The sequence below is a fragment of the Zingiber officinale genome, chromosome 10A, assembly GCF_018446385.1.
Source record: "Zingiber officinale cultivar Zhangliang chromosome 10A, Zo_v1.1, whole genome shotgun sequence".
NCBI classification, from domain to species: domain Eukaryota; kingdom Viridiplantae; phylum Streptophyta; class Magnoliopsida; order Zingiberales; family Zingiberaceae; genus Zingiber; species Zingiber officinale.
In genome coordinates this window covers 90061415-90078011 of record NC_056004.1, presented here as the reverse complement: position 1 = coordinate 90078011, position 16597 = coordinate 90061415, and positions in this window count along the sequence as shown.

Here is a 16597-nt window from a genome sequence, read left to right as displayed (position 1 = left end):
GAAATATGCTCCATCGAAGTAGGGTGGGCGATTGGTACTAAAACCTTCCTTCATAGCCATCTTCTTGCTCTTTAGGGTGTTAATCCGGATGAAGAGCGCCTTGCTCTGATACCACTTGTTAGGACCTTCGGATGGCTAGAGAGGGGGGGGGTGTGAATAGCCTCCTCTACGACTCAATCAATTTTCTCACAAAACTTTGTTAGCACAGTGAAAATAAACAAAAAGAAAACTGATGCAAAGAAGGAAAACAATCACCACTAACAAAACGATGTACGAGGTTCGGGGATAACTTGTCCCTACTCCTCGGCGTGTCCGTAAAGTGGACGATCCCTTGATCTTTCGGTAGATCACACCCCAGACAAATTCCGGCTAAGTATTCCTCCTCGGTGGAGTAACCTCTCCACAAAAGTCACAGAATAGATTTGAAAGTAAAGCACAATGACTTACAGAGTTCATTGGCTAAAGGATTGAACAAATGAAACTTACAGCCACAAAGCAAAGCGCACGCAAAGACAGAAGGAAGTCTTCAGCCAAGAGCTCAACAACACACAGCCTCTTGCTTGATCGACAGAGAGAGTTTTTTCAGAGCCTTAGCAAACCTCTCTTCTTCCTTCTTATTCTGCTTTCTCACTGTCCCGAATCACAGTCAACCTACCCAGGCACGCCAATCACTCTTCCTTCTCATCTGGTTCTCTCAACTCACACCAATACCATCCATGGTCTTCACTGGTGTCTCGAGCTCGAACCAATGAGCAAGAGTCCAACCGATCGCGGCCAGTGAACGTTGAAGCTCGAATTGCATCACTTGCGGTGAAATACAACATAAAGGGCACTTGTTCTTATTCTTCGATGGAGCTTCATTTAAAATTAACCAATGGCACGATACCGCAACCTGTAACTTAAAAATCTTACGCAGATGATTTGATCGGGTGAATCAGAAATGTCGAGAAGCAGCAGAAACAACGACATGTTATGGATCGGTCAGCCGATCCATAGTTCTGGCAGCTGATCGATCCACAGACCGATCAGGAAAAGTCCGATCGGTTTGTGGACCGATCAGAGATGAGATTGGTCCACGACCGATCCCCTATCACTTTGAGTCCATCTTTCGATCGCTTTTTCGACCGATCAGATAACCCAGAATGCTTACGTGGTTACTAATCGGTCCCCGACCGATCGGATAACCACGAGACTTTCAGGTCACCGATCGTCACGAGACCGATCAGGTGACTCATGTATCACTGGATCGGTCTGCCGACCGATCCAGACAACCAGAATATCACTGGATCGGTCAACAGACCGATCCAATGTCCTTGTGTTAGTTTTAGAGCCTCCCAGCCCTAAACCCTAATGTCTTCCTGGTCCAGAGAACGAGCTCCCAAGCCCTCTCTGACCTAGTCCGGAGAACGAGCTGCCGAGCCCTCTCCGACTTTGTCCGGTTCAGAGAACGAGCTACCGAGCCCTCTCCGACTTTGTCCGGTTCAGAGAACGAGCTACCGATCCCTCTCTGACCTAGTCCGGAGAACGAGCTGCCGAGCCCTCTCCGACTTCGTCTGGTCCAGAGAACGAGCTACCGAGCCCTCTCTGACTTTGCGTGCCAAGTATCCGTACTTGGACTTTTCCTCTCCACATGATCATCCTTGATTATCAATCAGTTTGAGTTTAATTAATATCTGATACAAACTTAAATCAGTGTCAACATCAAAACAACAGCCAGGTCAGACTGTATCAACACTAGGCAGTATGGAAAGTCGTGGTGAGTGAAGCCCGGCACGAGGAAATCCAGATGGATCAAGGCTGATCGGACATCTGGTGTTGGGAAGACCAAGTAGGTCAAGGGGATTGACCGGATACTTGGCATGAGGAGGAAAGTCTAAGTAGGTCAAAGAGATTGACCAGATATTTGGCACGAGGAGGAAAGTCCAAGTGGGTCAAAGGGATTGACCGGACACTTGGTGAGCGAGTCCTAGCAGGTCAAGGGTGATCGGATGCTAGGCATGATGAACCAACAGGTCATGGTTGACCAGATGTTGGTTTATGGGACTTTGGACTTGTTTTTGGGCAAAAACAAGAAGCTGGATCGATCAGCCGATCGATTGGCACATGCCCAATCGATCGGCCGATCGACTGGGTGAGTCCCCGCTACAAGCTTTCTCCTAATCGATCCACCGATCGATTGGGGAGAAGTATCGCGTGAACAGAAGAGCTCTGGATCGATCGACCGATCGATCCAGAGCCCCCAATCGATCGGGCGATCGATTGGGAGGTGCGATTTCTCACGATAAGGCCTGGATCGATCAGCCGATCGATCCAGGCAATTCCCGAGAGCACAGAGGCGCTCTGGATCGATCGGCCGATTGATCCAAAGCCTCCCCGATCGATTGGGAGCAATCCAATCGATCGGGATCCGACCGTTGGCGTTGGATAAAGCCGTTGGCGTGCGATTCCTTCGAAAGGGCTCGCACTGTTCATCTCCGATCTTCACAGCAGCTTCTCCACAGCATTTTCCACTCTCACCGCCAGTTCTTGAAGGATCTTGGAGAGACATCCAAGTCAAGAGGCGTGACTACAACAAGAGGAAGAAGCTAGGGTTAGAGTTTTCACTGCATATCTTGTAAGATATTTCTTGTATTTGTCTTCCCTTATTTTCTTGTTGTATTGAGAGTATCGTAGGACTTCTCCGCCTTTGGTAGTTACCATAAAGGAGTATTTTTCATAGTGGAGGGTGTGTGAGTGTGTGGATCCTTGGATTAGTCACCTCTTGTGAGGTGGATACCAAGTAAATCCTTTTGTTAGCGTTGTATGTGTGTGTTTCTTTGTATTTTCGCTGCATATCCGTGAAGAAACAAGCAACGTCGAGCACATGATCGTGAAGAGCTATTCACCCCCCCTCTAGCTACATAATCGGTCCCAACAAGCTCAAGCTCATCGGGAGACCAAAACCAATTCCTCCTCTCGGTCCCTATTGTAGCCTCTTATTTATAAAGCCATATATCCACTTAGAGCCAAGCTTCTTACCCATCTCTTTGTGGCCGGCCAAGCCAAGCTTGGAGCCCAATCTACGGTCGGCCAAGCCAAAAGATGGAGCCAAGATTAATGGTCGGCCAAGCTTAGAGCCCAAGCAAGGTGGCCGACCACATCATATCAAAAGGGTGTTTTAATTTTTAAAATCTTTCCTTTTGTGGAAGTCATGGTTTTAAAAGAGAGTTTTAAAAATTTTAAATCTTTCTTTTTATAGCTTTCTACAAAAGATTAAGAGAAAGGTTTGATATCTTTTCTTATTTGTAGTTAAAAGAAATATTTTAATTTTTGATAAAACTTTCCTTTTTGTAACCATCCACATGTTTTAAAAGAGAGATTTTAATTTTTAAAACTTTCCTTTTATAACCAACAAGGGATTTAAAAGATAAATTTTTATTTTAAAATTTTTCTTATCGGAAATAAATAAGGAAATTTTAATTTCATGTTTAAAACTTTCCTTGTTTGGAGCAATAGGAGTGGCCGACCATGACAAGAAAAAGAGAAAGTTTTTTTTTTTTTGTTTTAAAACTTTCCCCTTTAGTCATTGGAAAGGAATATAAAGAAGTTTTAATTATGTTTAAAACTTTCCTTTTTTGCCAAGACCAAGGATTATAAAAGAGGAGGGGGTGCCTCACCTTAAAATACATCTTCTATTCCTCTCTTCCAATCCTTGGTGGCCGACCCTTTGTCCTTCTCTCTTCTCCTTTTGTTTTCTCTCTTGGTGGCTGGCGGCATCTTGTGTGGGGATCTCTTGGTGGCAGGTTGCTTGAAGGAGAAGAAGAAGAGAAGGAAGCTGTCTTGTCTAGCATCCCTTGGAGGTTGGTTGGTGGCCGAATCTTGGGAGCCTTGGAAGAAACTTGGGTGGATTTCATCTTGGAAGACCGTTGCCCACACAACGTCTAAGAGAAGGAGAGGAATACAATTGAAGATCAAGAGGTCTATAAGCTACAAAAGGTATAACTAGTTATTAGTTTTCACATCATGACTAGTTCATCCTTTTGTATAGATCTTAAAAAACCAAACACAAGAGGTTAACGGTTTTAGGTTATCATTTTTGTTATCGATTTTATTGTTCGATTTCATGTTTTGATATTGTGTTTCTATTGAGGTCTCTAAAGTTAAACCTAGTTTACTATAAGAAGTTAAATATCTGATTTCTTTATGAGGCTTTGTCTAGGAAGTGGTGGATGATCCCATACCCAAGAAGTCCTAGTACCTCACCATGTTTAACCTGGAAGCTGATCATAGAAATAGATATTTGATTAACTTCTGTAATATGGTTTAACTTAGGAAGATCACATCAGTTAAACTTGGAGTAAAAATGTTAAGTATCGTTTTCAATCCAAGTTTAACTTCTGAAGGATAATTTGGATTAATAATGTTAAGCATCGGTTGCAATCCAAATTTAACTTTAGTAGAGCACATGGGTAGCTAGGATAGTTCTATGCTTGTACAAATTTTTGTACAGGGGAACTAGGACGGTATTCTGAGTAGCAACCAACAATTAGTATCAAAGCTAGGTTATACCTCTATGTGTTTGGTTTTTAGTTTAATTATGCACATGTCATATATATTTTAGGCAGGATAATAGTAGGATGTACAAATAGATTAACTCTGTGATTGCAGGCTCCAACTATTATGGCCTATTGTGATTATGTGTGATTGGACCCTCGGACATGTCGAGGTCATTTTATGTGTGTGCATGATTGTATATATTAAATACAGCAGGTGTTGTATTAGTTTTATGATTTTACATTTTGTTCAATCTAGACTTTATGTACATTCCTTTGTGGAATATAGGATCGATATTGTAACACCCATAGGATATCTAGCAAGTTTGCATATTTTTACCATGGTTTAAAATAGGCCTTAGGTGGAAATTAGTAAAAATAATAAAATAGAACCAAAAAGAGATGACCAAGGTTTGAACCTTGGACCTCTTACTAGATACATGTATGTGATAACCAATGAATCAAGAGAATGTATTGTTAGGAAAAGAAGGGACAATATAGTTAAGAGTAAGAGAAGGTTTCTTTCATTTAGGAAGAGAAGTTGGAATTGCCTTCTCTCTCTCAAAGGAAAAGATGATTCTTACTCTCTCTTTTCATTAAGGGTTGAGTAAAAGAAAAGAGAAGGAAAAATTCATTTTCCCTTCTTCTTTTCATGAGGAATAAAAGGAGAAAAGAAAGAGAAAACATTCATTTTGCTTCTCTTCCTCCTCCCTCCTCCTCTCCACCGAAACCTCTCCTCTCCCTCACCATTGCCAAACCAAGCCAAGAAGAAAGCTCCTCTCTAGGAAGGCTCCACAAGCAAGGTTTCTTCCCTAAGTAAATCAAGCAAGGATGTGAGTATCCCCTCACTGCAGTACAAGTAGTTGTCGGTTTGTTTTTGTATGAAAATGTTTTTTTGAAATCTTATAGTTTTCTTGTAAGCTATGGCCAAGATAGATTGGTGATCACCTAGGATTAACAAGTTTACAAATTATGATTTATGTTGTACAAAAAAAAAAAAAAAGAGTTTAGAACCTCACCTTGAAGTTTCGGCCAAGACAAAAAGAGGTCTAGGGCAAAGTTTCTTTTGGTAACATGCTTGCTTATGCTCTTATATGATGTAGGATCTTTCATATGTTGTTAGTTTAAGTTTTAAGGCTTTATATGTTATTGAAAGATTTGGAACCCTAACCTAATGTTTCGGCCAAGATGGATCATAGGGTTTAGGGCAAAGTTTTGAAAAGAAAACATATTTTTTATGCTCCTTCATGATGCATGTTTTTCATAGGTTTATAGTTTAGTTTTTTTCCATGCTCCATGTTGGATAAAATTGGAGAAATCTATCTTCAAGTCTCGTCCAAGGATAGAAATGAAGTTTAGAATAAGGTTCTTTTTTTTTATGATAACATGCTTTGATGAATGAACTTTATGTGATGATAGTTTTAAGTGTTATGCTTCATGTTGTATAAAAAAAAATATATGAAAACCCTAGTAGAAGTTTCGGCCAAGACAAGATATGAAGCTTAGGGACAAGATTTTAAACCTAATCATGCTTGTTTATGCTTATTCATGAGGTATGGTATCTTGTATGTGGTTAAGTGAAGTCTTTATATTACATGTTTCACTAGAAGAAATGGAATCACATTTGTAAGTCTCAGCCAAGAATAGAAATGAAGTTAGAACAAGATTTCTTTTATGATAACATGCTTTGATGAATGAACTATTATGTGATGATAGTTTGGGTTTATGTTTCATGTTGTATAAAAAAAAAAAAATGAAAACCCTAGTGAAGTTTCGGCCAAGGTAAGATATGAGGCTTAGGGTTAGAATTTAAAACCTAAACATGCTTGTTTATGTTCATTCATGAAGTATGATACCTTGTATGAAATTAGGTTAAGGCTTTATGCACTAGAAGAATTGAAACCCTACTTGTAGGTTTCGGCCAAGGTAGAGTGTAAGCTTAGAGTTAAGTTTTTCTAACCTAATTATGCTTAGTTATGTTTCTACATGTTGTATGATCTTGTGTATGAGAATAGATAAGTCTCCATGCTACATGTTGTACAAATGAATCATAGAACCTCACTCTAGGGTTCGGCCAAACAAGTACATGAGCTAAGAACATGGTCTTGAACTTTAACTATGCTTGTTTATGCTTCTTTATGTTGTATGATTATTTATCTATAGTTGGTTGAAGTTTCATGCTCTTTATGGTGGCCAAATTCTAGAATTGATGCTAGTAAGGTTTCGGCCAAGAATGAAAGAATGGGTTTAAGAAAAGTTTTTGAACTTAACTATGCATGCTTATGTTTCCTCATGTTGTATGATTCTTGATATATATGCTTCATGATATGACAAGATATGTTATGCTCCATGATATGAGATGATATGTTATGATATAGGCTATGCTTCATGATATGATATGTGCTATGCTTCATGATATGATATATGCTAAGTTTCATGATATGATATGCTATGCTTCATGATATTATATATGCTAAGTTTCATGAAATGATATGCTATGCTTCATGATATGATAAATGCTATGTTCCATGTAATATGTTATGCTTTATGTTATGATAAGAACATGTTATGGTTTATGAGATATGTTATGAAAGGCTTATGTAAGAAGAAAAGCCTAAGAGATGCTTCCCTTAAGTTGGGATAAAGAGCACTCTTTATGATACGATAAAGAGATGCTTCCCTTAAGTTGGGATCAAGAGCTCTCTTCATGATATGACATGTATGAAAAGACAAGAACATGATATGTATGATGACATGATAAGAAATATGATACATGATATGTATGACATGCTATTTTACTTTTTGTATGGCTTGTACCAAGGGTGGGCTCCATAAGTGCCCCGAGGTCGATGGTCTATGAAACGGGCCTCGTAAAAAGGGATGGGCTCCTTAGTACGACCCTAGTTCGACGGACTATGAACGGACCTAGATCCCTAGTAAGTTTGGGGCTAGCTACCCTGTCCTAGGGATTGCACGCATTATGTATGTATGTGGTACAAGCCGGGCCCTTATGTTGATATTATGTTCAAGTATGTATATGATATGAAAAAAAAAACACATGTTGCATATGTTCATTTCATTATGCATGTTTTCAAAGGAACATCTTGCATCTACATGTACATGTTATATGATTTCCTTCACACTTATTTACTTTTGGAATCATGTTTATGATGTTGGATGATCATGTTATTAGTTCATGTTATGTATTCACATGTTATGATATGCTTCATGTTATGACCTCACATGCTATGATATGTTTCATGATATGTCCTCACATGCTATGATATGTTTTATGTTATGTCCTCACATGCTATGATATGGTTATGTTATGTTTTCACATGCTATGATATGCTTTATGTGTACGTATGATTTATGATTTTATGAGTAGGAAAGGAACTTACTAAGCCTTAGGGCTTATAGTTTTTATGTTTCCTTGTACTGTAGAGAAAGACAAGGAATGGATGAACTAAGGGGAGCAGCAGGAAAGACAGGAAGTGTGTGTGGAAGTGGCATGGTGGATAGATCTAATTTAGTTTAAAAACTTTATTTGGTTGAATTGTGCATGTGAACTAAGTTTGGACCTTATGTTTATGCTGATAACTTGAACTAGTATGTTATGCATTTATGATGTTTTATTTCATGTAAGTAGATTTATAAGATCATGATTCATGTTCAAGTAGTAAATATAGATTAAATTATGCATGAGTATTAGTATGATTTACGGTTCACATGCCATGTTAAAAAGAAAGGATGCATATGATTAAATAGAATGAAAATTTGATAAGTATCTTCCGCTGCCATGAGATCATATGCACATGTATGTTAAGTAGGTGTAAGTAACCCTGTCCCTTAGGGTAGCCTTAGCGCCCCCGGAAGGGGCGGGCGTTACAGATATATGTAAAATTTTATTTTTATCGCGGATCGTATCCTTGCGAGGCGTGGTGCTATTTGAGGACCAGAGGCGCAGCGAAAAAAGAAGTAAGATAGATGCGACGACTAGACCCGATTGCGGTGGCTAAAGATGGCAGCAACTAGGTTTGGCAGCACACGGAGGACAATGATGGAAGAGGCCATAATAATTAGAAAATTATTTTTCCATATTTATTGCTTTTAATTGCTGTGATGTGTGTGTGCATGTTAAAATCCTCATCTTAAATAACTAAGTGGGAGAGGGATTTATAAATAAATTCCACGGTCTCCATTACTGGTTTGTAAGTGATGCAAATAAACTTGCACGTTGGCTTTGAGTGCCTTCCTCCATATCGGATGAGTTTGTTTGCGGATCACTAGATTAAACTTCCTAAATGGATAATTATAGGAAATTATTTAGGATGCGTGTGATCTTCTTCATCTGAAGGGGCACAATCCTATTTAGTGGACTTAGTATCAAATAATGGTATACACTTAGGCACATTTAATAGTATCATCCCCATTGGAGTCACTGCTATTATTTGTGTGACCAAAGGAATACCAACTATTAATTTTATTTGTCATAAAGTTAGGTTGACAAGAATAAAATTAATGGGTAAAACCTTCTCTTACAAATGTTTGAATTTGTATACGTCCACACTATCGTGGCATACAAAATTCATGGTGTTTTGAGGTGTTGGTCAATTTAAATAATATTATTTAAGGACTCAATATTATTCTAAATTCTAAAGTTTTGACCAATACTTATTTTGTGATTCTTAGGATGACTTTCAACCCACTGACTATTATTCTGAAAGAGAACAAACTTACTAGTCCCAATTACATAGATTGGAAAAGAAACCTGGGCATTGCCCTAACTGCTGAAAGCTATAAGTTTATACTGTTAGAGGTCTGCCCTAATGAGCCTAATAGTGATTCTAGTGAAGAAGAGATTGAGTATCATAAGAAATGGGTCAAGGCAGATGAGATGGCACGGTGTTACATTCTGGCTTCTACGTCAAATGTACTACAATATCAGCATCAGAATATGCCTATTGCCTATAACATGATGTACAATCTCAAGGAACTCTTCGGACACCAGAATAGGGCTGCTAGGCAAGACGCTATGAGAAACTTAATGATAGCCACCATGTCAGAGGGGACACCCGTAAGGGATCATATCCTCAAAATGATGACTTACTTGAACGAGATACAAATCCTTGGAGCTGAAATCGATGGGGAAACCCAGGTCGATATTATTCTCCAATTGCTACCCAAATGTTTTGAGTAGTTCCTCCTGAACTACAATATGAATAAAAAGATTTATTCATTGGCGAAACTACTGACAGAACTTCAGGTAGCAGAAGGGCTATTTCGCCATAATTCTCAAATTTACTTTGCTAAAAATATTTCTACTTCTAAGACGAAAGGCAAGAAGAAGAAGAAGAAATAAGCTGGTTCAGCAAAGAAAGTGAATCGATCTCTAAGTACTGGACTAAAAGCAGGAGTAAAGAAGTCGAAGGGCAAGTGCTTTATTTGCAAGCAGTCTGGACATTGGAAGGAGGGCTGCCCTCATAGGAAAGAGAACAATAAAGGTATATCTTATTCTCTAGTAGTTGAAACATGTTTAGCGGTGTTATCTACCAGTACCTGGTGTGCAGATACAGGAGCTACTGATCATGTATGCAATTCATTGCAGGGGTTCCAGGAAACCCGACGACTATATGAGGGAGAGATAACCGTCTACATGTTCAATGCTAAGAAAGTGACTGCTATTGCAGTGGGAGATGTCTACTTATCATTTGATAGGAATAGAACTTTGATTTTGAGAAATTATCTTTATGTACCAAGTTTTAGAAAAAATTTAATTTCAGTTTCTAAACTATTTTTAGATGGATATGCTGTTTCTTTTAATGACAAAGTGGTTATCAAGAAAAATAGGGTTATTATCTATTCTGGTACATTAGTTGGCAATTTGTGTACTCTAAATCCAATAACTCCTGTAAAACAACAAATGAAAATTAATAACACATCCTCTAATTCTAATAAGAGAAAGGAACCTTCAAAATTGAACCAAACATATCTTTGGTATCTAAGACTTGGTCATATTAACTTGAGTATGATTCAAAGGCAAATAGCCGATGGACTTTTGGGTTCATTAGTGTTTGAAAACTTTCCAACCTACGAATCTTGCTTGGAAGGAAAAATAACCAAGAGACCTTTTAAGACCAAGGGGTATAGAGCAAAAGATGTGTTGGAATTTGTTCATTCTGATTTGTGTGGACTTATGACTATCCAAGCGAGAGGTGGTTTCGAATATTTTGTCTCTTTTATAGATGACTATTCGAGATATGGATATATTTACTTGATGCGCCGCAAGTCTGAGTGCTTTAATAAGTTCAAAGAGTACAAGGCTGATGTGGAGAAACGTCATGGTAAAAGTATCAAGACACTACGGTCGGATCGTGGTGGCGAGTACCTCTCAGGAGAGTTTAGGAATTACTTATCAGAGGTTGGGATTCAATCCCAATTGTCTGCACATGGTACACCCCAACAGAATGGTGTGGTAGAACCAAGGAATATGACTGTTATAGAAATGGTTAGATCGATGATGAGTTATTCAGAATTACCAAATTCAGTCTGGGGATATGCTTTAGAAACGGTAGTGTACATTTTGAATTTGGTACCTTCTAAATTAGTACCCTCTACTCCCACAGAATTGTGGAACAAGCAAAAGCCTAGTTTGAGTCATATTTGGATTTGGGGTAGTCCAACACATGTACTAAAGGGAGATGCTGATAAGTTGGAATCTCGTACAGAAGTTCACCTATTTATAGGTTATCCTAAAGGAACAAAAGGTGGTTTGTTTTATAGTCCTAAAGATCAGAAGGTCATTGTTAGCACGAATGCTCGATTTTTAGAAGAGAAATATAAAATAAACCATAGGCCCATGAGTGAAATTGTTCTAGAAGAAATGAGAGAGGACACATCTACTTTAGTACCAAGAGTGCAAGATGAAATATCACAAGAAACTACAACACATATCACAAATGATACACAACTACAAACAGTACTTCGTCGTAGTGGGAGGGTTGTGAGGCAACCTGAAAGGTTCATGTTTTTGGGAGAGTCTTCGGACTTGATCCTAGGTAAACATGAACATGATCCCCGAACATATGACAAAGCATTCCAAGATAAAGATGTGACATCTTGGCAAAGAGCAATGAATTCAGAAATAGAATCTATGTATTCTAACAAAGTCTGAGAGCTAGTAGAACCATCAAACGGTGCAAAAGCTATTAGATGTAAATGGATCTATAAAAGAAAAAGAGGGACAGACGGGAAGGTGGAAACCTTCAAAGCAAGGCTTGTTGCGAAGGGGTATACTTAGAAAGAGGGAATCGATTATGAGGAAACATTTTCGCCAGTAGCTATGCTTAAGTCTATCCAAATACTCTTATCTATTGCTGCTCATATGGACTATGAGGTTTGGCAAATGGATGTCAAGATAGATTTCCTTAACGGAAGTCTTGAAGAAAACATCCATATTAAGCAACCAGAGGGGTTTATTGCAAAGGGCAAAGAGCATCTTGTATGTAAGCTCAATCATTCTATTTATGGATTGAAGCAAGCTTCAAGATCTTGGAACATCTGGTTTAATGAAGTAATTTAGTCTTATGGATTATTCAAAGTCCGGATGAGTCTTGTGTATACAAGAAGTGTGATGGAAACGTGGTGGTATTTCTTGTACTATATGTAGATGACATTTTGTTAGTTGGCAACAATATCAAAGTGTTGTCGAAAGTAAGGTTATGGTTGTCCAAGCAATTCGATATGAAGGACTTGGGAGAACGTGCACATATTCTTGGGATCAAATTAATAAGGGATCGCAAGAAAAGAATGTTGTGTTTATCCCAAGCTTCATATATCGATACTATCCTAGCTCGTTTTAGCATGCAAGACTCTAAGAAAGGTTTTCTACCTTTTCGGCATGGAGTATCTTTATCTAAAGAGATGTCTCCGAAGACATCAAAAGAGATACAAGAAATGTAGGCAGTTCTTTATGCTTCAGCTGTAGGAAGCCTAATGTATGTTATGTTATGCACGAGACCGGGTATCTGTTTTGCTGTGGGTATGGTTAGCAGATATCAAAGTAATCCACGATAGGGACATTGGACTGCCATAAAGCATATATTAAAGTACCTGAGAAGGACTAGAGATTATATGCTGATTTACCAAGCAGATGATTTGCTCCCTGTGGGTTACACGGATTCTGACTTCCAATCAGATAGCGACAATAGTAAGTCTACATCAGGCTATGTGTTTACTTTAAGTGGTGGAGCCATAGCATGGAGGAGTGTTAAGCAGAAATGCGTCTCAGACTCAACCATGGAAGTTGAGTATGTCTCAATATGGAATGGGGCAAACCATTGGAAAAGTTATGGTGTAATTTGATATTAGTTTATCTTGACTATAAAATTATACTAGTACACTCTGAGTGTATTGAGCAGGACCATTTGAAGTAGTTTCTTTTTATACAGACTATATAAAAGAACAAAACCTCTGTTATTATGGAAGTGCGTACTCTTAATCATAATATAATAACAAACACATATACTTAATATTTATTTCTTTAATTTATCAAAGGGTGAGATTTAGTTCGATAAATCAATAGGCCCGATAAGTTGGGAAATGATATTATTTATATGGTGTGTTGTTGATTATAGAATGAAACTGTATCCTAGTAATCTAGGTTGATGATATCCCCTTGAGGAGCTCATAAGGATTGTCATGGAAACCCTACAGGTGGACTTAGTCTGACATGACAATAAGGTTGAGTGGTACTACTGTTGGAGCTAGATATTAATTAAGTGAGTTGTCGGTAACTCATTTAATTAGTGGGCATTCAATATCTTAAACACAGGGAGATTAACACACTCATGATAAGAAGGAGCCCATATTGTAATATAGGATTGGTGTAGTAGTGCAATAATCACTCTTTAGTGGAATGAGATATTATTGGTGAACTTGAGTTGGGTGTTCGGGGCAAACATGGGAAGCTCAAGCTCATCGAAAGACCAAAACCAATTCCTCCTCTCAGCCCCTATTGTAGCCTCTTATTTATAAAACCTTATATCCACTTAGAGCCAAGCTTCTTACCCATCTCTTTGTGGTCGGCCAAGCCAAGCTTGGAGCCCAAGCTACGGCCGGCCAAGCCAAAGGATGGAGCTAAGATTAATGGCTGACCAAGCTTGGAGCACAAGCAAGGTCGCTGGCCACATCTTATTAAAAGGGTGTTTTAATTTTTAAAATCTTTCCTTTTGTAGAAGCCATGATTTTAAAAGAGAGTTTTAAAAATTTAAAATCTCTCCTTTTATAGCTTTCTACAAAAGATTAAGAGAAAAGTTTGATATCTTTCCTTATTTGTAGTCAAAAGAAAGATTTTAATTTTTGATAAAACTTTCCCTTTTTGTAACCATCCAAATGTTTTAAAAGAGAGATTTTAATTTATAAAACTTTCCTTTTATAACCAACAAGGGATTTAAAAGAGAAATTTTTATTTTAAAATTTTTCTTATCGGAAACAAATAAGGAAGTTTTAATTTCATGTTTAAAACATTCCTTTTTTTGGATCAATAGGGGTGGCCGGCCATGACAAGAAGTAGAGGAAGTTTAAATTTTTTTTTGTTTTAAAACTTTCCCATTTAGTCATTGGCAAGGAATATAAGGAAGTTTTAATTATGTTTAAAACTTTCCTTTTTTGCCAAGACCAAGGATTATAAAAGAGAAGGAGGGGGTGCCTCACCTTACAATACATCTTCTATTCCTCTCTTCCAATCCTTGTGTTGGGACTTTCGAGCCACAAAAACTGCTTTTTGCGTTGTGGAAACCCAGAAGTCCCATGCCACAGGATCCGTGCGAAGATAAAATTTTCATGTACTTGTTTTCTATCCTAGATCTACATTAGATTTACATGGTTAAGAGATTACCCTTGTAGCGAAGCCCATCGCGAATCCCGCTCGTCCAAAATTTACCGGATCTCAAGCATGTTCAAGTGGACACACCTCTATATGTATCCACATGAACAATAGAGATGGAGAAAACACTTAGAGTGTGGTAGCACTCTAAAGGTGTTCGGCCAAGGAGGAGGAGAGGGAGAGAAGAGAAGAGAGGAGGAAGAAGATGGAGTTACACAAGCACACCAAATGCACACTTAAGTGGCCGACCACTTAATGGAGGAGCTTTTGTCTCCATGGTATACCAAGGGTCACAACTCTTGGTCTCCCTCATGAGATGGCACACACTCATGTAACCTTTGATGATGTGGCACATCATCATTGGGCGGCCCTATGCCATGTCACAATGACATGACATTTGGTCAAGTCAAGGTCAAGTCAAACTTGACTCTTCATCTTCCCTCTCAAGTCAAGTCAAACTTGACTTAAATTCTCCCATGGTTGATCAAATCCAACCTTTGATTCAAGTCAATTTAATTTATTGAATCTCTATCCATTAAATTAAATTGATTCAATGAGTCATAATCTAAATTAGACTCATTGGACACATGAATCAAATTGAGTCCAACTCAATTAGTCTAGTTTGGATTACTCTTAATCTAATTTGGTTCATCACATGAACCTAATCCTCTTTAGTTCATCATATGAACCTAATCTCCATCTAATTGTCCTTTGTGTGTGACCCTATAGGTTCTTGTAACGTTGGCAATGCTCCTAAACCCATTTAGAAGTATAAGTAATGAGCGGTATCTAGCAACACATCATTACTACCCAAGTTACAAGAATGTTGAGATCCAACATCACCTTGTGACTACTAATTGTGACCCTTCACAATATATGATAATGTCCTTCTATCCTTGACATTAAGATTAATCAATGTGAGGCATAGACCGTGCCATCCTCTAATCAATCTAAATCTTGAACTCCAAGTAGACTCACTCTAATCAAATGAGCTCAATATCTCATATTGACTCATTTGGGCATGACCATGCACTTAGTGGTCTCACTCTATCAAAAATAACGATGTCACTCCCGTTATATAGGAGGGATAGATCCCATCTACATCACTCACATCCCTCCGCATAATTTGTTACATACCCAGTAATCGCCTTTATAGTCCACCCAGTTACGGGTGACGTTTGACGAAGCCAAAGTATGCAACTCCTTATGTAGGGAACCATGGTGACTTCAGGTCCAGGGACTAATAGTCATACTAATAGCCACATGAGAAAGTATATGACACTCATATAACGATCCATGATACTTTCTCATAGCGCGTCATTCAGTATACATTCTCCAATGCATACCCATGTGTCAACTTGATATCTCTATATCCATGACTTGTGAGATCAAGTCTTCGAGTTGACCTACATGCTAGTCTCGTCGCATTAACATTGTCCCTGAATGTTAATACTTGACTAGGAATGATTAAGAGTAGTGTTCTCTATATCATCTCACTATCGATTCATTATACTTAGTTATTTAGCACTAATACAAGTAAGTATAATAACCAAAACAAATGCCTTTATATACATAGGAATATGATACAATGAGTCTATACAACAATCATCATATGATTGGCTCTAGGACTCTAACTAACAATCTCCCACTAGCACTAGTGTCAATCAGTGTAAGCTCTAAGGCCCAATGACCTAGTGTGATCATCATACTTTCTCTGTGCCAAAGCCTTGGTCAAGGGATCAACGATGTTAGCCTCTGTGGGTACTCTGCAAATATTCACATCTCCTCTATCGATGATCTCTCGAATGAGATGGAAGCGTTGTAGTATGTGTTTGGTTCGCTGGTGTGAGCGAGGTTCCTTCGCCTGTGCAATTGCTCATTGTTGTCACAATAGAGCTCTATCGGATCAGCTATGCTAGAAACCACCCCAAGCTCAGTAATGAACTTGTGGATCCAAACTACCTCCTTTGCTGCTTCTGATGCAGCAATATACTCGGCCTCTGTTGTAGAATCAACAACTGTGTCCTACTTCGAACTCTTCCAACTCACAGCACCACCATTTAAGCAAAACACGAACCCAGACTGTGATCTATAATCATCCTAGTCAGTTTGGAAGCTGACATCACTATAACCCTTTACAGCTAGCTCATCATCGCCTCCATATATCAAGAAATATTCT